Raw genomic sequence first — 21,912 nt, 5'->3', positions numbered from 1 at the left:
GCTCTAAGCCCGCAATGAAGATCATGCTGGTATCTTTATGATGCTTGGTCTGTGAATACGCATGAAAGTCAGTCTCAACTTACCCTTTCTCAAACGATAGCACTATCATTTACAAGTGTCTCCTTTTATTCCGTCCCAGCTTTGGACACGTCTTACAGGAAGTCAGCCCTTATTTATATATTTCTGCAGTGGCTGAAGCTTAATGAGAAAGAGTAACAAGTTGTTCATAACAACATAAGAAACACATTGTGCATTTTCTCTCAAATACTCCTTCACTTTGTGCCAAAAGAAATACCAAGGTGAATACCTAGGCCACAGATTCAAGCTAAAGATCTTCCTGCTGAATGCAAGGCGCAATAAAAACTGCATATCGCTGGACTAAAGCATTCCTTGCATAGCCTCTAACATCATAACATAACTGAGCTGCTAGCAGCAAGCTAACCAATACCTTTCTGAAATGAGAATGACATGTGCTTATCTGCTCAATCAGTGCTCAATCAGGCTCGATCAGGCGAGATTTAGAAAAGGTGGAAAGGGTCCAAGTGGATGCCCCTTCCTTTTTAGGGTGGGTCCTGCTCACTATCATAGGATTGCTTGTAAAAGTGGCCAGGGTCAGAGGAAAAGCTGCCAACACTTCTTAGCGTTCTCTATAGATGCAGCCATTTTCTGTGACTGTAATTTCGGCCTTTTCCCAGAAGTCTCTATTCTGCCTATGCAAATTAACAAAAGCAGTGCTTATTCCTCACTTGCTCAAATGTCCTTCCTGTCCAGAAAGCTCTGATTAAGCATGCTTATTTTCTTTTTCTGGGATATTTTAAATTGTTTCGCTGTCCAGTCTGTGGCAGTAGAAAGCTGCTTATGATGCCAGGTTTTGATGAATCCCCAAGGTACAAGTACAGAGGAATATATCAGTCTCTAGGATATGGAACTTTTAGCTAACACATCACAATATGTGATGCTTGCCAAGAAAACACTACATTCTGGAGCGCTGATGATCAGAACATTCTGCTCCTGAAGGATAGAAAAGACAGCTTGATTGAAATAAAGTCTGTTTATATTGACGCTCTCTCTCTCCCTATATATACATACATGCGTACACACACACACACAGGTATGTCATGCATTTCTTCAGATTTGTTTCAACCATTTACCATTTATTGGAGAATCCCTACTTTTCAAGTGACTGCAAATGAAGTCATCTCTGGCACTTTTTGTGCAAAGTAAGAGACACACATGACACCTTTTTATAAAAGTCATCGGTTTCTTTGTTACTGTGTACTTTCAAAGCATGGGGCTTTCACACGTCAGGTAAACCTGATTACCACTACACAACAAAAGCAGATGCAGCTTTCTTATCTATGTCGTGATAGAACAGTTGTGAATTGAGTACAAGAAGGGCCCTGATGTGATACTTATTACATGCAGCCTGTAAGATAGTCAAACATGCAGGCTAGGAAGGAAGATGCAAATATCAATGTATTAGAAAAACACCTAAAGGCGAGTGATATGCTTTCATTCATGCATGGCTAGGAAAAATCGCCATACTGTTGCAAACATTCTTACACCACCAACTGGAAATAAATGATTCTGACATTAAACGTAAAGGTGACAATGCATTTGTATCATCACCTTGAGAAGGATCATCTTGGAATTGAGCCGAGGGCCTCTGCACTCAAAGCCAGAAACACTCCACTAAAATAAGATTCCTGTTGGTGCCAACAATTCTCCATGTTAATGCTTGTTCTAGGTGAGCAGTGAACCGATTGCAGGGCTCTTTTGAAAGCAAGGTCTGAGAACCAACAGATACATCCACACGCCGATTACTTTAGTGTTTTGAGAGAATTCCCTTTCTTGGAACGAGATTGCATGAAATAATCTTCAGGGCTTGGACAATTCCATGGCAAAACGGCACCTATCAACATTGTAGCCAACACAATATAACAACTGTTTCTGCCCGGTTTCAAACCGGGGACCTTTCGCGTGTGAGGCAAACGTGATAACCACTACACTACAGAAACAGATACCTACAGTTGATTTTTCTGTAATGAAACTGCTCCGAACTGGCTATTCCATGGGCCTCTGGCTTTAGATTTCTTTCATGCAACCTGCCCGACATCCCTAGCTGAACGCTCGTACATGCCATGCAAGACCAGATGTTTGGTATTAGCTCAGACTGGGCAGGGCTGAAGCATGAGACTCTAGCAAAGAATTATCCACTACTGCAAAGAAAAAATTGATGTTGGTTTTGAAACGCAAACTTCAAAACAACTTGAAAAGAGTACCAAGAAAAGGGCTCGTCCGGGATTTGAACCCGGGACCTCTCGCACCCAAAGCGAGAATCATACCCCTAGACCAACGAGCCCTCAAAATCCTCTTACCTCTCAAAAGCTAATACCGGCTCTAAGCCCGCAATGAAGATCATGCTGGTATCTTTATGATGCTTGGTCTGTGAATACGCATGAAAGTCAGTCTCAACTTACCCTTTCTCAAACGATAGCACTATCATTTACAAGTGTCTCCTTTTATTCCGTCCCAGCTTTGGACACGTCTTACAGGAAGTCAGCCCTTATTTATATATTTCTGCAGTGGCTGAAGCTTAATGAGAAAGAGTAACAAGTTGTTCATAACAACATAAGAAACACATTGTGCATTTTCTCTCAAATACTCCTTCACTTTGTGCCAAAAGAAATACCAAGGTGAATACCTAGGCCACAGATTCAAGCTAAAGATCTTCCTGCTGAATGCAAGGCGCAATAAAAACTGCATATCGCTGGACTAAAGCATTCCTTGCATAGCCTCTAACATCATAACATAACTGAGCTGCTAGCAGCAAGCTAACCAATACCTTTCTGAAATGAGAATGACATGTGCTTATCTGCTCAATCAGTGCTCAATTTAGCTCGATCAGGCGAGATTTAGAAAAGGTGGAAAGGGTCCAAGTGGATGCCCCTTCCTTTTTAGGGTAGGTCCTGCTCACTATCATAGGATTGCTTGTAAAAGTGGCCAGGGTCAGAGGAAAAGCTGCCAACACTTCTTAGCGTTCTCTATAGATGCAGCCATTTTCTGTGACTGTAATTTCGGCCTTTTCCCAGAAGTCTCTATTCTGCCTATGCAAATTAACAAAAGCAGTGCTTATTCCTCACTTGCTCAAATGTCCTTCCTGTCCAGAAAGCTCTGATTAAGCATGCTTATTTTCTTTTTCTGGGATATTTTAAATTGTTTCGCTGTCCAGTCTGTGGCAGTAGAAAGCTGCTTATGATGCCAGGTTTTGATGAATCCCCAAGGTACAAGTACAGAGGAATATATCAGTCTCTAGGATATGGAACTTTTAGCTAACACATCACAATATGTGATGCTTGCCAAGAAAACACTACATTCTGGAGCGCTGATGATCAGAACATTCTGCTCCTGAAGGATAGAAAAGACAGCTTGATTGAAATAAAGTCTGTTTATATTGACGCTCTCTCTCTCCCTATATATACATACATGCGTACACACACACACACAGGTATGTCATGCATTTCTTCAGATTTGTTTCAACCATTTACCATTTATTGGAGAATCCCTACTTTTCAAGTGACTGCAAATGAAGTCATCTCTGGCACTTTTTGTGCAAAGTAAGAGACACACATGACACCTTTTTATAAAAGTCATCGGTTTCTTTGTTACTGTGTACTTTCAAAGCATGGGGCTTTCACACGTCAGGTAAACCTGATTACCACTACACAACAAAAGCAGATGCAGCTTTCTTATCTATGTCGTGATAGAACAGTTGTGAATTGAGTAGAAGAAGGGCCCTGATGTGATACTTATTACATGCAGCCTGTAAGATAGTCAAACATGCAGGCTAGGAAGGAAGATGCAAATATCAATGTATTAGAAAAACACCTAAAGGCGAGTGATATGCTTTCATTCATGCATGGCTAGGAAAAATCGCCATACTGTTGCAAACATTCTTACACCACCAACTGGAAATAAATGATTCTGACATTAAACGTAAAGGTGACAATGCATTTGTATCATCACCTTGAGAAAGATCATCTTGGAATTGAGCCGAGGGCCTCTACACTCAAAGCCAGAAACACTCCACTAAAATAAGATTCCTGTTGGTGCCAACAATTCTCCATGTTAATGCTTGTTCTAGGTGAGCAGTGAACCGATTGCAGGGCTCTTTTGAAAGCAAGGTCTGAGAACCAACAGATACATCCACACGCCGATTACTTTAGTGTTTTGAGAGAATTCCCTTTCTTGGAACGAGATTGCATGAAATAATCTTCAGGGCTTGGACAATTCCATGGCAAAACGGCACCTATCAACATTGTAGCCAACACAATATAACAACTGTTTCTGCCCGGTTTCGAACCGGGGACCTTTCGCGTGTGAGGCAAACGTGATAACCACTACACTACAGAAACAGATACCTACAGTTGATTTTTCTGTAATGAAACTGCTCCGAACTGGCTATTCCATGGGCCTCTGGCTTTAGATTTCTTTCATGCAACCTGCCCGACATCCCTAGCTGAACGCTCGTACATGCCATGCAAGACCAGATGTTTGGTATTAGCTCAGACTGGGCAGGGCTGAAGCATGAGACTCTAGCAAAGAATTATCCAATACTGCAAAGAAAAAATTGATGTTGGTTTTGAAACGCAAACTTCAAAACAACGTGAAAAGAGTACCAAGAAAAGGGCTCGTCCGGGATTTGAACCCGGGACCTCTCGCACCCAAAGCGAGAATCATACCCCTAGACCAACGAGCCCTCAAAATCCTCTTACCTCTCAAAAGCTAATACCGGCTCTAAGCCCGCAATGAAGATCATGCTGGTATCTTTATGATGCTTGGTCTGTGAATACGCATGAAAGTCAGTCTCAACTTACCCTTTCTCAAACGATAGCACTATCATTTACAAGTGTCTCCTTTTATTCCGTCCCAGCTTTGGACACGTCTTACAGGAAGTCAGCCCTTATTTATATATTTCTGCAGTGGCTGAAGCTTAATGAGAAAGAGTAACAAGTTGTTCATAACAACATAAGAAACACATTGTGCATTTTCTCTCAAATACTCCTTCACTTTGTGCCAAAAGAAATACCAAGGTGAATACCTAGGCCACAGATTCAAGCTAAAGATCTTCCTGCTGAATGCAAGGCGCAATAAAAACTGCATATCGCTGGACTAAAGCATTCCTTGCATAGCCTCTAACATCATAACATAACTGAGCTGCTAGCAGCAAGCTAACCAATACCTTTCTGAAATGAGAATGACATGTGCTTATCTGCTCAATCAGTGCTCAATCAGGCGAGATTTAGAAAAGGTGGAAAGGGTCCAAGTGGATGCCCCTTCCTTTTTAGGGTGGGTCCTGCTCACTATCATAGGATTGCTTGTAAAAGTGGCCAGGGTCAGAGGAAAAGCTGCCAACACTTCTTAGCGTTCTCTATAGATGCAGCCATTTTCTGTGACTGTAATTTCGGCCTTTTCCCAGAAGTCTCTATTCTGCCTATGCAAATTAACAAAAGCAGTGCTTATTCCTCACTTGCTCAAATGTCCTTCCTGTCCAGAAAGCTCTGATTAAGCATGCTTATTTTCTTTTTCTGGGATATTTTAAATTGTTTCGCTGTCCAGTCTGTGGCAGTAGAAAGCTGCTTATGATGCCAGGTTTTGATGAATCCCCAAGGTACAAGTACAGAGGAATATATCAGTCTCTAGGATATGGAACTTTTAGCTAACACATCACAATATGTGATGCTTGCCAAGAAAACACTACATTCTGGAGCGCTGATGATCAGAACATTCTGCTCCTGAAGGATAGAAAAGACAGCTTGATTGAAATAAAGTCTGTTTATATTGACGCTCTCTCTCTCCCTATATATACATACATGCGTACACACACACACACAGGTATGTCATGCATTTCTTCAGATTTGTTTCAACCATTTACCATTTATTGGAGAATCCCTACTTTTCAAGTAACTGCAAATGAAGTCATCTCTGGCACTTTTTGTGCAAAGTAAGAGACACACATGACACCTTTTTATAAAAGTCATCGGTTTCTTTGTTACTGTGTACTTTCAAAGCATGGGGCTTTCACACGTCAGGTAAACCTGATTACCACTACACAACAAAAGCAGATGCAGCTTTCTTATCTATGTCGTGATAGAACAGTTGTGAATTGAGTACAAGAAGGGCCCTGATGTGATACTTATTACATGCAGCCTGTAAGATAGTCAAACATGCAGGCTAGGAAGGAAGATGCAAATATCAATGTATTAGAAAAACACCTAAAGGCGAGTGATATGCTTTCATTCATGCATGGCTAGGAAAAATCGCCATACTGTTGCAAACATTCTTACACCACCAACTGGAAATAAATGATTCTGACATTAAACGTAAAGGTGACAATGCATTTGTATCATCACCTTGAGAAGGATCATCTTGGAATTGAGCCGAGGGCCTCTACACTCAAAGCCAGAAACACTCCACTAAAATAAGATTCCTGTTGGTGCCAACAATTCTCCATGTTAATGCTTGTTCTAGGTGAGCAGTGAACCGATTGCAGGGCTCTTTTGAAAGCAAGGTCTGAGAACCAACAGATACATCCACACGCCGATTACTTTAGTGTTTTGAGAGAATTCCCTTTCTTGGAACGAGATTGCATGAAATAATCTTCAGGGCTTGGACAATTCCATGGCAAAACGGCACCTATCAACATTGTAGCCAACACAATATAACAACTGTTTCTGCCCGGTTTCGAACCGGGGACCTTTCGCGTGTGAGGCAAACGTGATAACCACTACACTACAGAAACAGATACCTACAGTTGATTTTTCTGTAATGAAACTGCTCCGAACTGGCTATTCCATGGGCCTCTGGCTTTAGATTTCTTTCATGCAACCTGCCCGACATCCCTAGCTGAACGCTCGTACATGCCATGCAAGACCAGATGTTTGGTATTAGCTCAGACTGGGCAGGGCTGAAGCATGAGACTCTAGCAAAGAATTATCCAATACTGCAAAGAAAAAATTGATGTTGGTTTTGAAACGCAAACTTCAAAACAACGTGAAAAGAGTACCAAGAAAAGGGCTCGTCCGGGATTTGAACCCGGGACCTCTCGCACCCAAAGCGAGAATCATACCCCTAGACCAACGAGCCCTCAAAATCCTCTTACCTCTCAAAAGCTAATACCGGCTCTAAGCCCGCAATGAAGATCATGCTGGTATCTTTATGATGCTTGGTCTGTGAATACGCATGAAAGTCAGTCTCAACTTACCCTTTCTCAAACGATAGCACTATCATTTACAAGTGTCTCCTTTTATTCCGTCCCAGCTTTGGACACGTCTTACAGGAAGTCAGCCCTTATTTATATATTTCTGCAGTGGCTGAAGCTTAATGAGAAAGAGTAACAAGTTGTTCATAACAACATAAGAAACACATTGTGCATTTTCTCTCAAATACTCCTTCACTTTGTGCCAAAAGAAATACCAAGGTGAATACCTAGGCCACAGATTCAAGCTAAAGATCTTCCTGCTGAATGCAAGGCGCAATAAAAACTGCATATCGCTGGACTAAAGCATTCCTTGCATAGCCTCTAACATCATAACATAACTGAGCTGCTAGCAGCAAGCTAACCAATACCTTTCTGAAATGAGAATGACATGTGCTTATCTGCTCAATCAGTGCTCAATTTAGCTCGATCAGGCGAGATTTAGAAAAGGTGGAAAGGGTCCAAGTGGATGCCCCTTCCTTTTTAGGGTGGGTCCTGCTCACTATCATAGGATTGCTTGTAAAAGTGGCCAGGGTCAGAGGAAAAGCTGCCAACACTTCTTAGCGTTCTCTATAGATGCAGCCATTTTCTGTGACTGTAATTTCGGCCTTTTCCCAGAAGTCTCTATTCTGCCTATGCAAATTAACAAAAGCAGTGCTTATTCCTCACTTGCTCAAATGTCCTTCCTGTCCAGAAAGCTCTGATTAAGCATGCTTATTTTCTTTTTCTGGGATATTTTAAATTGTTTCGCTGTCCAGTCTGTGGCAGTAGAAAGCTGCTTATGATGCCAGGTTTTGATGAATCCCCAAGGTACAAGTACAGAGGAATATATCAGTCTCTAGGATATGGAACTTTTAGCTAACACATCACAATATGTGATGCTTGCCAAGAAAACACTACATTCTGGAGCGCTGATGATCAGAACATTCTGCTCCTGAAGGATAGAAAAGACAGCTTGATTGAAATAAAGTCTGTTTATATTGACGCTCTCTCTCTCCCTATATATACATACATGCGTACACACACACACACAGGTATGTCATGCATTTCTTCAGATTTGTTTCAACCATTTACCATTTATTGGAGAATCCCTACTTTTCAAGTGACTGCAAATGAAGTCATCTCTGGCACTTTTTGTGCAAAGTAAGAGACACACATGACACCTTTTTATAAAAGTCATCGGTTTCTTTGTTACTGTGTACTTTCAAAGCATGGGGCTTTCACACGTCAGGTAAACCTGATTACCACTACACAACAAAAGCAGATGCAGCTTTCTTATCTATGTCGTGATAGAACAGTTGTGAATTGAGTACAAGAAGGGCCCTGATGTGATACTTATTACATGCAGCCTGTAAGATAGTCAAACATGCAGGCTAGGAAGGAAGATGCAAATATCAATGTATTAGAAAAACACCTAAAGGCGAGTGATATGCTTTCATTCATGCATGGCTAGGAAAAATCGCCATACTGTTGCAAACATTCTTACACCACCAACTGGAAATAAATGATTCTGACATTAAACGTAAAGGTGACAATGCATTTGTATCATCACCTTGAGAAGGATCATCTTGGAATTGAGCCGAGGGCCTCTGCACTCAAAGCCAGAAACACTCCACTAAAAATAAGATTCCTGTTGGTGCCAACAATTCTCCATGTTAATGCTTGTTCTAGGTGAGCAGTGAACCGATTGCAGGGCTCTTTTGAAAGCAAGGTCTGAGAACCAACAGATACATCCACACGCCGATTACTTTAGTGTTTTGAGAGAATTCCCTTTCTTGGAACGAGATTGCATGAAATAATCTTCAGGGCTTGGACAATTCCATGGCAAAACGGCACCTATCAACATTGTAGCCAACACAATATAACAACTGTTTCTGCCCGGTTTCAAACCGGGGACCTTTCGCGTGTGAGGCAAACGTGATAACCACTACACTACAGAAACAGATACCTACAGTTGATTTTTCTGTAATGAAACTGCTCCGAACTGGCTATTCCATGGGCCTCTGGCTTTAGATTTCTTTCATGCAACCTGCCCGACATCCCTAGCTGAACGCTCGTACATGCCATGCAAGACCAGATGTTTGGTATTAGCTCAGACTGGGCAGGGCTGAAGCATGAGACTCTAGCAAAGAATTATCCACTACTGCAAAGAAAAAATTGATGTTGGTTTTGAAACGCAAACTTCAAAACAACTTGAAAAGAGTACCAAGAAAAGGGCTCGTCCGGGATTTGAACCCGGGACCTCTCGCACCCAAAGCGAGAATCATACCCCTAGACCAACGAGCCCTCAAAATCCTCTTACCTCTCAAAAGCTAATACCGGCTCTAAGCCCGCAATGAAGATCATGCTGGTATCTTTATGATGCTTGGTCTGTGAATACGCATGAAAGTCAGTCTCAACTTACCCTTTCTCAAACGATAGCACTATCATTTACAAGTGTCTCCTTTTATTCCGTCCCAGCTTTGGACACGTCTTACAGGAAGTCAGCCCTTATTTATATATTTCTGCAGTGGCTGAAGCTTAATGAGAAAGAGTAACAAGTTGTTCATAACAACATAAGAAACACATTGTGCATTTTCTCTCAAATACTCCTTCACTTTGTGCCAAAAGAAATACCAAGGTGAATACCTAGGCCACAGATTCAAGCTAAAGATCTTCCTGCTGAATGCAAGGCGCAATAAAAACTGCATATCGCTGGACTAAAGCATTCCTTGCATAGCCTCTAACATCATAACATAACTGAGCTGCTAGCAGCAAGCTAACCAATACCTTTCTGAAATGAGAATGACATGTGCTTATCTGCTCAATCAGTGCTCAATTTAGCTCGATCAGGCGAGATTTAGAAAAGGTGGAAAGGGTCCAAGTGGATGCCCCTTCCTTTTTAGGGTAGGTCCTGCTCACTATCATAGGATTGCTTGTAAAAGTGGCCAGGGTCAGAGGAAAAGCTGCCAACACTTCTTAGCGTTCTCTATAGATGCAGCCATTTTCTGTGACTGTAATTTCGGCCTTTTCCCAGAAGTCTCTATTCTGCCTATGCAAATTAACAAAAGCAGTGCTTATTCCTCACTTGCTCAAATGTCCTTCCTGTCCAGAAAGCTCTGATTAAGCATGCTTATTTTCTTTTTCTGGGATATTTTAAATTGTTTTGCTGTCCAGTCTGTGGCAGTAGAAAGCTGCTTATGATGCCAGGTTTTGATGAATCCCCAAGGTACAAGTACAGAGGAATATATCAGTCTCTAGGATATGGAACTTTTAGCTAACACATCACAATATGTGATGCTTGCCAAGAAAACACTACATTCTGGAGCGCTGATGATCAGAACATTCTGCTCCTGAAGGATAGAAAAGACAGCTTGATTGAAATAAAGTCTGTTTACATTGACGCTCTCTCTCTCCCTATATATACATACATGCGTACACACACACACACACAGGTATGTCATGCATTTCTTCAGATTTGTTTCAACCATTTACCATTTATTGGAGAATCCCTACTTTTCAAGTGACTGCAAATGAAGTCATCTCTGGCACTTTTTGTGCAAAGTAAGAGACACACATGACACCTTTTTATAAAAGTCATCGGTTTCTTTGTTACTGTGTACTTTCAAAGCATGGGGCTTTCACACGTCAGGTAAACCTGATTACCACTACACAACAAAAGCAGATGCAGCTTTCTTATCTATGTCGTGATAGAACAGTTGTGAATTGAGTAGAAGAAGGGCCCTGATGTGATACTTATTACATGCAGCCTGTAAGATAGTCAAACATGCAGGCTAGGAAGGAAGATGCAAATATCAATGTATTAGAAAAACACCTAAAGGCGAGTGATATGCTTTCATTCATGCATGGCTAGGAAAAATCGCCATACTGTTGCAAACATTCTTACACCACCAACTGGAAATAAATGATTCTGACATTAAACGTAAAGGTGACAATGCATTTGTATCATCACCTTGAGAAAGATCATCTTGGAATTGAGCCGAGGGCCTCTACACTCAAAGCCAGAAACACTCCACTAAAATAAGATTCCTGTTGGTGCCAACAATTCTCCATGTTAATGCTTGTTCTAGGTGAGCAGTGAACCGATTGCAGGGCTCTTTTGAAAGCAAGGTCTGAGAACCAACAGATACATCCACACGCCGATTACTTTAGTGTTTTGAGAGAATTCCCTTTCTTGGAACGAGATTGCATGAAATAATCTTCAGGGCTTGGACAATTCCATGGCAAAACGGCACCTATCAACATTGTAGCCAACACAATATAACAACTGTTTCTGCCCGGTTTCGAACCGGGGACCTTTCGCGTGTGAGGCAAACGTGATAACCACTACACTACAGAAACAGATACCTACAGTTGATTTTTCTGTAATGAAACTGCTCCGAACTGGCTATTCCATGGGCCTCTGGCTTTAGATTTCTTTCATGCAACCTGCCCGACATCCCTAGCTGAACGCTCGTACATGCCATGCAAGACCAGATGTTTGGTATTAGCTCAGACTGGGCAGGGCTGAAGCATGAGACTCTAGCAAAGAATTATCCAATACTGCAAAGAAAAAATTGATGTTGGTTTTGAAACGCAAACTTCAAAACAACGTGAAAAGAGTACCAAGAAAAGGGCTCGTCCGGGATTTGAACCCGGGACCTCTCGCACCCAAAGCGAGAATCATACCCCTAGACCAACGAGCCCTCAAAATCCTCTTACCTCTCAAAAGCTAATACCGGCTCTAAGCCCGCAATGAAGATCATGCTGGTATCTTTATGATGCTTGGTCTGTGAATACGCATGAAAGTCAGTCTCAACTTACCCTTTCTCAAACGATAGCACTATCATTTACAAGTGTCTCCTTTTATTCCGTCCCAGCTTTGGACACGTCTTACAGGAAGTCAGCCCTTATTTATATATTTCTGCAGTGGCTGAAGCTTAATGAGAAAGAGTAACAAGTTGTTCATAACAACATAAGAAACACATTGTGCATTTTCTCTCAAATACTCCTTCACTTTGTGCCAAAAGAAATACCAAGGTGAATACCTAGGCCACAGATTCAAGCTAAAGATCTTCCTGCTGAATGCAAGGCGCAATAAAAACTGCATATCGCTGGACTAAAGCATTCCTTGCATAGCCTCTAACATCATAACATAACTGAGCTGCTAGCAGCAAGCTAACCAATACCTTTCTGAAATGAGAATGACATGTGCTTATCTGCTCAATCAGTGCTCAATCAGGCTCGATCAGGCGAGATTTAGAAAAGGTGGAAAGGGTCCAAGTGGATGCCCCTTCCTTTTTAGGGTGGGTCCTGCTCACTATCATAGGATTGCTTGTAAAAGTGGCCAGGGTCAGAGGAAAAGCTGCCAACACTTCTTAGCGTTCTCTATAGATGCAGCCATTTTCTGTGACTGTAATTTCGGCCTTTTCCCAGAAGTCTCTATTCTGCCTATGCAAATTAACAAAAGCAGTGCTTATTCCTCACTTGCTCAAATGTCCTTCCTGTCCAGAAAGCTCTGATTAAGCATGCTTATTTTCTTTTTCTGGGATATTTTAAATTGTTTCGCTGTCCAGTCTGTGGCAGTAGAAAGCTGCTTATGATGCCAGGTTTTGATGAATCCCCAAGGTACAAGTACAGAGGAATATATCAGTCTCTAGGATATGGAACTTTTAGCTAACACATCACAATATGTGATGCTTGCCAAGAAAACACTACATTCTGGAGCGCTGATGATCAGAACATTCTGCTCCTGAAGGATAGAAAAGACAGCTTGATTGAAATAAAGTCTGTTTATATTGACGCTCTCTCTCTCCCTATATATACATACATGCGTACACACACACACACAGGTATGTCATGCATTTCTTCAGATTTGTTTCAACCATTTACCATTTATTGGAGAATCCCTACTTTTCAAGTGACTGCAAATGAAGTCATCTCTGGCACTTTTTGTGCAAAGTAAGAGACACACATGACACCTTTTTATAAAAGTCATCGGTTTCTTTGTTACTGTGTACTTTCAAAGCATGGGGCTTTCACACGTCAGGTAAACCTGATTACCACTACACAACAAAAGCAGATGCAGCTTTCTTATCTATGTCGTGATAGAACAGTTGTGAATTGAGTAGAAGAAGGGCCCTGATGTGATACTTATTACATGCAGCCTGTAAGATAGTCAAACATGCAGGCTAGGAAGGAAGATGCAAATATCAATGTATTAGAAAAACACCTAAAGGCGAGTGATATGCTTTCATTCATGCATGGCTAGGAAAAATCGCCATACTGTTGCAAACATTCTTACACCACCAACTGGAAATAAATGATTCTGACATTAAACGTAAAGGTGACAATGCATTTGTATCATCACCTTGAGAAAGATCATCTTGGAATTGAGCCGAGGGCCTCTACACTCAAAGCCAGAAACACTCCACTAAAATAAGATTCCTGTTGGTGCCAACAATTCTCCATGTTAATGCTTGTTCTAGGTGAGCAGTGAACCGATTGCAGGGCTCTTTTGAAAGCAAGGTCTGAGAACCAACAGATACATCCACACGCCGATTACTTTAGTGTTTTGAGAGAATTCCCTTTCTTGGAACGAGATTGCATGAAATAATCTTCAGGGCTTGGACAATTCCATGGCAAAACGGCACCTATCAACATTGTAGCCAACACAATATAACAACTGTTTCTGCCCGGTTTCGAACCGGGGACCTTTCGCGTGTGAGGCAAACGTGATAACCACTACACTACAGAAACAGATACCTACAGTTGATTTTTCTGTAATGAAACTGCTCCGAACTGGCTATTCCATGGGCCTCTGGCTTTAGATTTCTTTCATGCAACCTGCCCGACATCCCTAGCTGAACGCTCGTACATGCCATGCAAGACCAGATGTTTGGTATTAGCTCAGACTGGGCAGGGCTGAAGCATGAGACTCTAGCAAAGAATTATCCAATACTGCAAAGAAAAAATTGATGTTGGTTTTGAAACGCAAACTTCAAAACAACGTGAAAAGAGTACCAAGAAAAGGGCTCGTCCGGGATTTGAACCCGGGACCTCTCGCACCCAAAGCGAGAATCATACCCCTAGACCAACGAGCCCTCAAAATCCTCTTACCTCTCAAAAGCTAATACCGGCTCTAAGCCCGCAATGAAGATCATGCTGGTATCTTTATGATGCTTGGTCTGTGAATACGCATGAAAGTCAGTCTCAACTTACCCTTTCTCAAACGATAGCACTATCATTTACAAGTGTCTCCTTTTATTCCGTCCCAGCTTTGGACACGTCTTACAGGAAGTCAGCCCTTATTTATATATTTCTGCAGTGGCTGAAGCTTAATGAGAAAGAGTAACAAGTTGTTCATAACAACATAAGAAACACATTGTGCATTTTCTCTCAAATACTCCTTCACTTTGTGCCAAAAGAAATACCAAGGTGAATACCTAGGCCACAGATTCAAGCTAAAGATCTTCCTGCTGAATGCAAGGCGCAATAAAAACTGCATATCGCTGGACTAAAGCATTCCTTGCATAGCCTCTAACATCATAACATAACTGAGCTGCTAGCAGCAAGCTAACCAATACCTTTCTGAAATGAGAATGACATGTGCTTATCTGCTCAATCAGTGCTCAATTTAGCTCGATCAGGCGAGATTTAGAAAAGGTGGAAAGGGTCCAAGTGGATGCCCCTTCCTTTTTAGGGTAGGTCCTGCTCACTATCATAGGATTGCTTGTAAAAGTGGCCAGGGTCAGAGGAAAAGCTGCCAACACTTCTTAGCGTTCTCTATAGATGCAGCCATTTTCTGTGACTGTAATTTCGGCCTTTTCCCAGAAGTCTCTATTCTGCCTATGCAAATTAACAAAAGCAGTGCTTATTCCTCACTTGCTCAAATGTCCTTCCTGTCCAGAAAGCTCTGATTAAGCATGCTTATTTTCTTTTTCTGGGATATTTTAAATTGTTTCGCTGTCCAGTCTGTGGCAGTAGAAAGCTGCTTATGATGCCAGGTTTTGATGAATCCCCAAGGTACAAGTACAGAGGAATATATCAGTCTCTAGGATATGGAACTTTTAGCTAACACATCACAATATGTGATGCTTGCCAAGAAAACACTACATTCTGGAGCGCTGATGATCAGAACATTCTGCTCCTGAAGGATAGAAAAGACAGCTTGATTGAAATAAAGTCTGTTTATATTGACGCTCTCTCTCTCCCTATATATACATACATGCGTACACACACACACACAGGTATGTCATGCATTTCTTCAGATTTGTTTCAACCATTTACCATTTATTGGAGAATCCCTACTTTTCAAGTGACTGCAAATGAAGTCATCTCTGGCACTTTTTGTGCAAAGTAAGAGACACACATGACACCTTTTTATAAAAGTCATCGGTTTCTTTGTTACTGTGTACTTTCAAAGCATGGGGCTTTCACACGTCAGGTAAACCTGATTACCACTACACAACAAAAGCAGATGCAGCTTTCTTATCTATGTCGTGATAGAACAGTTGTGAATTGAGTAGAAGAAGGGCCCTGATGTGATACTTATTACATGCAGCCTGTAAGATAGTCAAACATGCAGGCTAGGAAGGAAGATGCAAATATCAATGTATTAGAAAAACACCTAAAGGCGAGTGATATGCTTTCATTCATGCATGGCTAGGAAAAATCGCCATACTGTTGCAAACATTCTTACACCACCAACTGGAAATAAATGATTCTGACATTAAACGTAAAGGTGACAATGCATTTGTATCATCACCTTGAGAAAGATCATCTTGGAATTGAGCCGAGGGCCTCTACACTCAAAGCCAGAAACACTCCACTAAAATAAGATTCCTGTTGGTGCCAACAATTCTCCATGTTAATGCTTGTTCTAGGTGAGCAGTGAACCGATTGCAGGGCTCTTTTGAAAGCAAGGTCTGAGAACCAACAGATACATCCACACGCCGATTACTTTAGTGTTTTGAGAGAATTCCCTTTCTTGGAACGAGATTGCATGAAATAATCTTCAGGGCTTGGACAATTCCATGGCAAAACGGCACCTATCAACATTGTAGCCAACACAATATAACAACTGTTTCTGCCCGGTTTCGAACCGGGGACCTTTCGCGTGTGAGGCAAACGTGATAACCTCTACACTACAGAAACAGATACCTACAGTTGATTTTTCTGTAATGAAACTGCTCCGAACTGGCTATTCCATGGGCCTCTGGCTTTAGATTTCTTTCATGCAACCTGCCCGACATCCCTAGCTGAACGCTCGTACATGCCATGCAAGACCAGATGTTTGGTATTAGCTCAGACTGGGCAGGGCTGAAGCATGAGACTCTAGCAAAGAATTATCCAATACTGCAAAGAAAAAATTGATGTTGGTTTTGAAACGCAAACTTCAAAACAACGTGAAAAGAGTACCAAGAAAAGGGCTCGTCCGGGATTTGAACCCGGGACCTCTCGCACCCAAAGCGAGAATCATACCCCTAGACCAACGAGCCCTCAAAATCCTCTTACCTCTCAAAAGCTAATACCGGCTCTAAGCCCGCAATGAAGATCATGCTGGTATCTTTATGATGCTTGGTCTGTGAATACGCATGAAAGTCAGTCTCAACTTACCCTTTCTCAAACGATAGCACTATCATTTACAAGTGTCTCCTTTTATTCCGTCCCAGCTTTGGACACGTCTTACAGGAAGTCAGCCCTTATTTATATATTTCTGCAGTGGCTGAAGCTTAATGAGAAAGAGTAACAAGTTGTTCATAACAACATAAGAAACACATTGTGCATTTTCTCTCAAATACTCCTTCACTTTGTGCCAAAAGAAATACCAAGGTGAATACCTAGGCCACAGATTCAAGCTAAAGATCTTCCTGCTGAATGCAAGGCGCAATAAAAACTGCATATCGCTGGACTAAAGCATTCCTTGCATAGCCTCTAACATCATAACATAACTGAGCTGCTAGCAGCAAGCTAACCAATACCTTTCTGAAATGAGAATGACATGTGCTTATCTGCTCAATCAGTGCTCAATCAGGCTCGATCAGGCGAGATTTAGAAAAGGTGGAAAGGGTCCAAGTGGATGCCCCTTCCTTTTTAGGGTGGGTCCTGCTCACTATCATAGGATTGCTTGTAAAAGTGGCCAGGGTCAGAGGAAAAGCTGCCAACACTTCTTAGCGTTCTCTATAGATGCAGCCATTTTCTGTGACTGTAATTTCGGCCTTTTCCCAGAAGTCTCTATTCTGCCTATGCAAATTAACAAAAGCAGTGCTTATTCCTCACTTGCTCAAATGTCCTTCCTGTCCAGAAAGCTCTGATTAAGCATGCTTATTTTCTTTTTCTGGGATATTTTAAATTGTTTCGCTGTCCAGTCTGTGGCAGTAGAAAGCTGCTTATGATGCCAGGTTTTGATGAATCCCCAAGGTACAAGTACAGAGGAATATATCAGTCTCTAGGATATGGAACTTTTAGCTAACACATCACAATATGTGATGCTTGCCAAGAAAACACTACATTCTGGAGCGCTGATGATCAGAACATTCTGCTCCTGAAGGATAGAAAAGACAGCTTGATTGAAATAAAGTCTGTTTATATTGACGCTCTCTCTCTCCCTATATATACATACATGCGTACACACACACACACAGGTATGTCATGCATTTCTTCAGATTTGTTTCAACCATTTACCATTTATTGGAGAATCCCTACTTTTCAAGTGACTGCAAATGAAGTCATCTCTGGCACTTTTTGTGCAAAGTAAGAGACACACATGACACCTTTTTATAAAAGTCATCGGTTTCTTTGTTACTGTGTACTTTCAAAGCATGGGGCTTTCACACGTCAGGTAAACCTGATTACCACTACACAACAAAAGCAGATGCAGCTTTCTTATCTATGTCGTGATAGAACAGTTGTGAATTGAGTAGAAGAAGGGCCCTGATGTGATACTTATTACATGCAGCCTGTAAGATAGTCAAACATGCAGGCTAGGAAGGAAGATGCAAATATCAATGTATTAGAAAAACACCTAAAGGCGAGTGATATGCTTTCATTCATGCATGGCTAGGAAAAATCGCCATACTGTTGCAAACATTCTTACACCACCAACTGGAAATAAATGATTCTGACATTAAACGTAAAGGTGACAATGCATTTGTATCATCACCTTGAGAAAGATCATCTTGGAATTGAGCCGAGGGCCTCTACACTCAAAGCCAGAAACACTCCACTAAAATAAGATTCCTGTTGGTGCCAACAATTCTCCATGTTAATGCTTGTTCTAGGTGAGCAGTGAACCGATTGCAGGGCTCTTTTGAAAGCAAGGTCTGAGAACCAACAGATACATCCACACGCCGATTACTTTAGTGTTTTGAGAGAATTCCCTTTCTTGGAACGAGATTGCATGAAATAATCTTCAGGGCTTGGACAATTCCATGGCAAAACGGCACCTATCAACATTGTAGCCAACACAATATAACAACTGTTTCTGCCCGGTTTCGAACCGGGGACCTTTCGCGTGTGAGGCAAACGTGATAACCACTACACTACAGAAACAGATACCTACAGTTGATTTTTCTGTAATGAAACTGCTCCGAACTGGCTATTCCATGGGCCTCTGGCTTTAGATTTCTTTCATGCAACCTGCCCGACATCCCTAGCTGAACGCTCGTACATGCCATGCAAGACCAGATGTTTGGTATTAGCTCAGACTGGGCAGGGCTGAAGCATGAGACTCTAGCAAAGAATTATCCAATACTGCAAAGAAAAAATTGATGTTGGTTTTGAAACGCAAACTTCAAAACAACGTGAAAAGAGTACCAAGAAAAGGGCTCGTCCGGGATTTGAACCCGGGACCTCTCGCACCCAAAGCGAGAATCATACCCCTAGACCAACGAGCCCTCAAAATCCTCTTACCTCTCAAAAGCTAATACCGGCTCTAAGCCCGCAATGAAGATCATGCTGGTATCTTTATGATGCTTGGTCTGTGAATACGCATGAAAGTCAGTCTCAACTTACCCTTTCTCAAACGATAGCACTATCATTTACAAGTGTCTCCTTTTATTCCGTCCCAGCTTTGGACACGTCTTACAGGAAGTCAGCCCTTATTTATATATTTCTGCAGTGGCTGAAGCTTAATGAGAAAGAGTAACAAGTTGTTCATAACAACATAAGAAACACATTGTGCATTTTCTCTCAAATACTCCTTCACTTTGTGCCAAAAGAAATACCAAGGTGAATACCTAGGCCACAGATTCAAGCTAAAGATCTTCCTGCTGAATGCAAGGCGCAATAAAAACTGCATATCGCTGGACTAAAGCATTCCTTGCATAGCCTCTAACATCATAACATAACTGAGCTGCTAGCAGCAAGCTAACCAATACCTTTCTGAAATGAGAATGACATGTGCTTATCTGCTCAATCAGTGCTCAATCAGGCTCGATCAGGCGAGATTTAGAAAAGGTGGAAAGGGTCCAAGTGGATGCCCCTTCCTTTTTAGGGTGGGTCCTGCTCACTATCATAGGATTGCTTGTAAAAGTGGCCAGGGTCAGAGGAAAAGCTGCCAACACTTCTTAGCGTTCTCTATAGATGCAGCCATTTTCTGTGACTGTAATTTCGGCCTTTTCCCAGAAGTCTCTATTCTGCCTATGCAAATTAACAAAAGCAGTGCTTATTCCTCACTTGCTCAAATGTCCTTCCTGTCCAGAAAGCTCTGATTAAGCATGCTTATTTTCTTTTTCTGGGATATTTTAAATTGTTTCGCTGTCCAGTCTGTGGCAGTAGAAAGCTGCTTATGATGCCAGGTTTTGATGAATCCCCAAGGTACAAGTACAGAGGAATATATCAGTCTCTAGGATATGGAACTTTTAGCTAACACATCACAATATGTGATGCTTGCCAAGAAAACACTACATTCTGGAGCGCTGATGATCAGAACATTCTGCTCCTGAAGGATAGAAAAGACAGCTTGATTGAAATAAAGTCTGTTTATATTGACGCTCTCTCTCTCCCTATATATACATACATGCGTACACACACACACACAGGTATGTCATGCATTTCTTCAGATTTGTTTCAACCATTTACCATTTATTGGAGAATCCCTACTTTTCAAGTAACTGCAAATGAAGTCATCTCTGGCACTTTTTGTGCAAAGTAAGAGACACACATGACACCTTTTTATAAAAGTCATCGGTTTCTTTGTTACTGTGTACTTTCACAGCATGGGGCTTTCACACGTCAGGTAAACCTGATTACCACTACACAACAAAAGCAGATGCAGCTTTCTTATCTATGTCGTGATAGAACAGTTGTGAATTGAGTACAAGAAGGGCCCTGATGTGATACTTATTACATGCAGCCTGTAAGATAGTCAAACATGCAGGCTAGGAAGGAAGATGCAAATATCAATGTATTAGAAAAACACCTAAAGGCGAGTGATATGCTTTCATTCATGCATGGCTAGGAAAAATCGCCATACTGTTGCAAACATTCTTACACCACCAACTGGAAATAAATGATTCTGACATTAAACGTAAAGGTGACAATGCATTTGTATCATCACCTTGAGAAGGATCATCTTGGAATTGAGCCGAGGGCCTCTACACTCAAAGCCAGAAACACTCCACTAAAATAAGATTCCTGTTGGTGCCAACAATTCTCCATGTTAATGCTTGTTCTAGGTGAGCAGTGAACCGATTGCAGGGCTCTTTTGAAAGCAAGGTCTGAGAACCAACAGATACATCCACACGCCGATTACTTTAGTGTTTTGAGAGAATTCCCTTTCTTGGAACGAGATTGCATGAAATAATCTTCAGGGCTTGGACAATTCCATGGCAAAACGGCACCTATCAACATTGTAGCCAACACAATATAACAACTGTTTCTGCCCGGTTTCGAACCGGGGACCTTTCGCGTGTGAGGCAAACGTGATAACCACTACACTACAGAAACAGATACCTACAGTTGATTTTTCTGTAATGAAACTGCTCCGAACTGGCTATTCCATGGGCCTCTGGCTTTAGATTTCTTTCATGCAACCTGCCCGACATCCCTAGCTGAACGCTCGTACATGCCATGCAAGACCAGATGTTTGGTATTAGCTCAGACTGGGCAGGGCTGAAGCATGAGACTCTAGCAAAGAATTATCCAATACTGCAAAGAAAAAATTGATGTTGGTTTTGAAACGCAAACTTCAAAACAACGTGAAAAGAGTACCAAGAAAAGGGCTCGTCCGGGATTTGAACCCGGGACCTCTCGCACCCAAAGCGAGAATCATACCCCTAGACCAACGAGCCCTCAAAATCCTCTTACCTCTCAAAAGCTAATACCGGCTCTAAGCCCGCAATGAAGATCATGCTGGTATCTTTATGATGCTTGGTCTGTGAATACGCATGAAAGTCAGTCTCAACTTACCCTTTCTCAAACGATAGCACTATCATTTACAAGTGTCTCCTTTTATTCCGTCCCAGCTTTGGACACGTCTTACAGGAAGTCAGCCCTTATTTATATATTTCTGCAGTGGCTGAAGCTTAATGAGAAAGAGTAACAAGTTGTTCATAACAACATAAGAAACACATTGTGCATTTTCTCTCAAATACTCCTTCACTTTGTGCCAAAAGAAATACCAAGGTGAATACCTAGGCCACAGATTCAAGCTAAAGATCTTCCTGCTGAAT

At 41.6% G+C, this 21,912-nt stretch overlaps 15 non-coding genes across 15 annotated transcripts; all 15 read right to left on the bottom strand.

Annotated features, from left to right (window-relative positions):
• Window positions 1–2,290: 2,290 nt before the first annotated feature.
• Window positions 2,291–2,362, bottom strand: TRNAP-UGG (transfer RNA proline (anticodon UGG)). Its single transcript has one exon. It is a non-coding gene; the product is annotated as a tRNA-Pro (tRNA).
• A 1,980-nt stretch (window positions 2,363–4,342) lies between these two features.
• TRNAV-CAC (transfer RNA valine (anticodon CAC)) lies at window positions 4,343–4,415 on the bottom strand. The gene has a single exon. It is a non-coding gene; the product is annotated as a tRNA-Val (tRNA).
• Window positions 4,416–4,687: 272 nt separating this feature from the next.
• TRNAP-UGG (transfer RNA proline (anticodon UGG)) lies at window positions 4,688–4,759 on the bottom strand. The gene has a single exon. It is a non-coding gene; the product is annotated as a tRNA-Pro (tRNA).
• A 1,970-nt stretch (window positions 4,760–6,729) lies between these two features.
• TRNAV-CAC (transfer RNA valine (anticodon CAC)) lies at window positions 6,730–6,802 on the bottom strand. The gene has a single exon. It is a non-coding gene; the product is annotated as a tRNA-Val (tRNA).
• A 272-nt stretch (window positions 6,803–7,074) lies between these two features.
• On the bottom strand, window positions 7,075–7,146 carry TRNAP-UGG (transfer RNA proline (anticodon UGG)). The gene has a single exon. It is a non-coding gene; the product is annotated as a tRNA-Pro (tRNA).
• Window positions 7,147–9,472: 2,326 nt separating this feature from the next.
• TRNAP-UGG (transfer RNA proline (anticodon UGG)) lies at window positions 9,473–9,544 on the bottom strand. The gene has a single exon. It is a non-coding gene; the product is annotated as a tRNA-Pro (tRNA).
• A 1,982-nt stretch (window positions 9,545–11,526) lies between these two features.
• On the bottom strand, window positions 11,527–11,599 carry TRNAV-CAC (transfer RNA valine (anticodon CAC)). Its single transcript has one exon. It is a non-coding gene; the product is annotated as a tRNA-Val (tRNA).
• A 272-nt stretch (window positions 11,600–11,871) lies between these two features.
• TRNAP-UGG (transfer RNA proline (anticodon UGG)) lies at window positions 11,872–11,943 on the bottom strand. Its single transcript has one exon. It is a non-coding gene; the product is annotated as a tRNA-Pro (tRNA).
• A 1,980-nt stretch (window positions 11,944–13,923) lies between these two features.
• On the bottom strand, window positions 13,924–13,996 carry TRNAV-CAC (transfer RNA valine (anticodon CAC)). The gene has a single exon. It is a non-coding gene; the product is annotated as a tRNA-Val (tRNA).
• Window positions 13,997–14,268: 272 nt separating this feature from the next.
• Window positions 14,269–14,340, bottom strand: TRNAP-UGG (transfer RNA proline (anticodon UGG)). Its single transcript has one exon. It is a non-coding gene; the product is annotated as a tRNA-Pro (tRNA).
• Window positions 14,341–16,665: 2,325 nt separating this feature from the next.
• TRNAP-UGG (transfer RNA proline (anticodon UGG)) lies at window positions 16,666–16,737 on the bottom strand. The gene has a single exon. It is a non-coding gene; the product is annotated as a tRNA-Pro (tRNA).
• A 1,980-nt stretch (window positions 16,738–18,717) lies between these two features.
• Window positions 18,718–18,790, bottom strand: TRNAV-CAC (transfer RNA valine (anticodon CAC)). The gene has a single exon. It is a non-coding gene; the product is annotated as a tRNA-Val (tRNA).
• Window positions 18,791–19,062: 272 nt separating this feature from the next.
• On the bottom strand, window positions 19,063–19,134 carry TRNAP-UGG (transfer RNA proline (anticodon UGG)). Its single transcript has one exon. It is a non-coding gene; the product is annotated as a tRNA-Pro (tRNA).
• Window positions 19,135–21,114: 1,980 nt separating this feature from the next.
• On the bottom strand, window positions 21,115–21,187 carry TRNAV-CAC (transfer RNA valine (anticodon CAC)). The gene has a single exon. It is a non-coding gene; the product is annotated as a tRNA-Val (tRNA).
• A 272-nt stretch (window positions 21,188–21,459) lies between these two features.
• On the bottom strand, window positions 21,460–21,531 carry TRNAP-UGG (transfer RNA proline (anticodon UGG)). The gene has a single exon. It is a non-coding gene; the product is annotated as a tRNA-Pro (tRNA).
• Between the last annotated feature and the right edge of the window lie 381 nt (window positions 21,532–21,912).

Source organism: Triturus cristatus, chromosome 8 (genome assembly GCF_964204655.1).
Source record: "Triturus cristatus chromosome 8, aTriCri1.1, whole genome shotgun sequence".
In the NCBI taxonomy this organism is placed as follows: domain Eukaryota; kingdom Metazoa; phylum Chordata; class Amphibia; order Caudata; family Salamandridae; genus Triturus; species Triturus cristatus.
The sequence above is the reverse complement of the archived record's forward strand: the minus strand, read 5'-3'. Positions and strand labels throughout refer to the sequence as shown.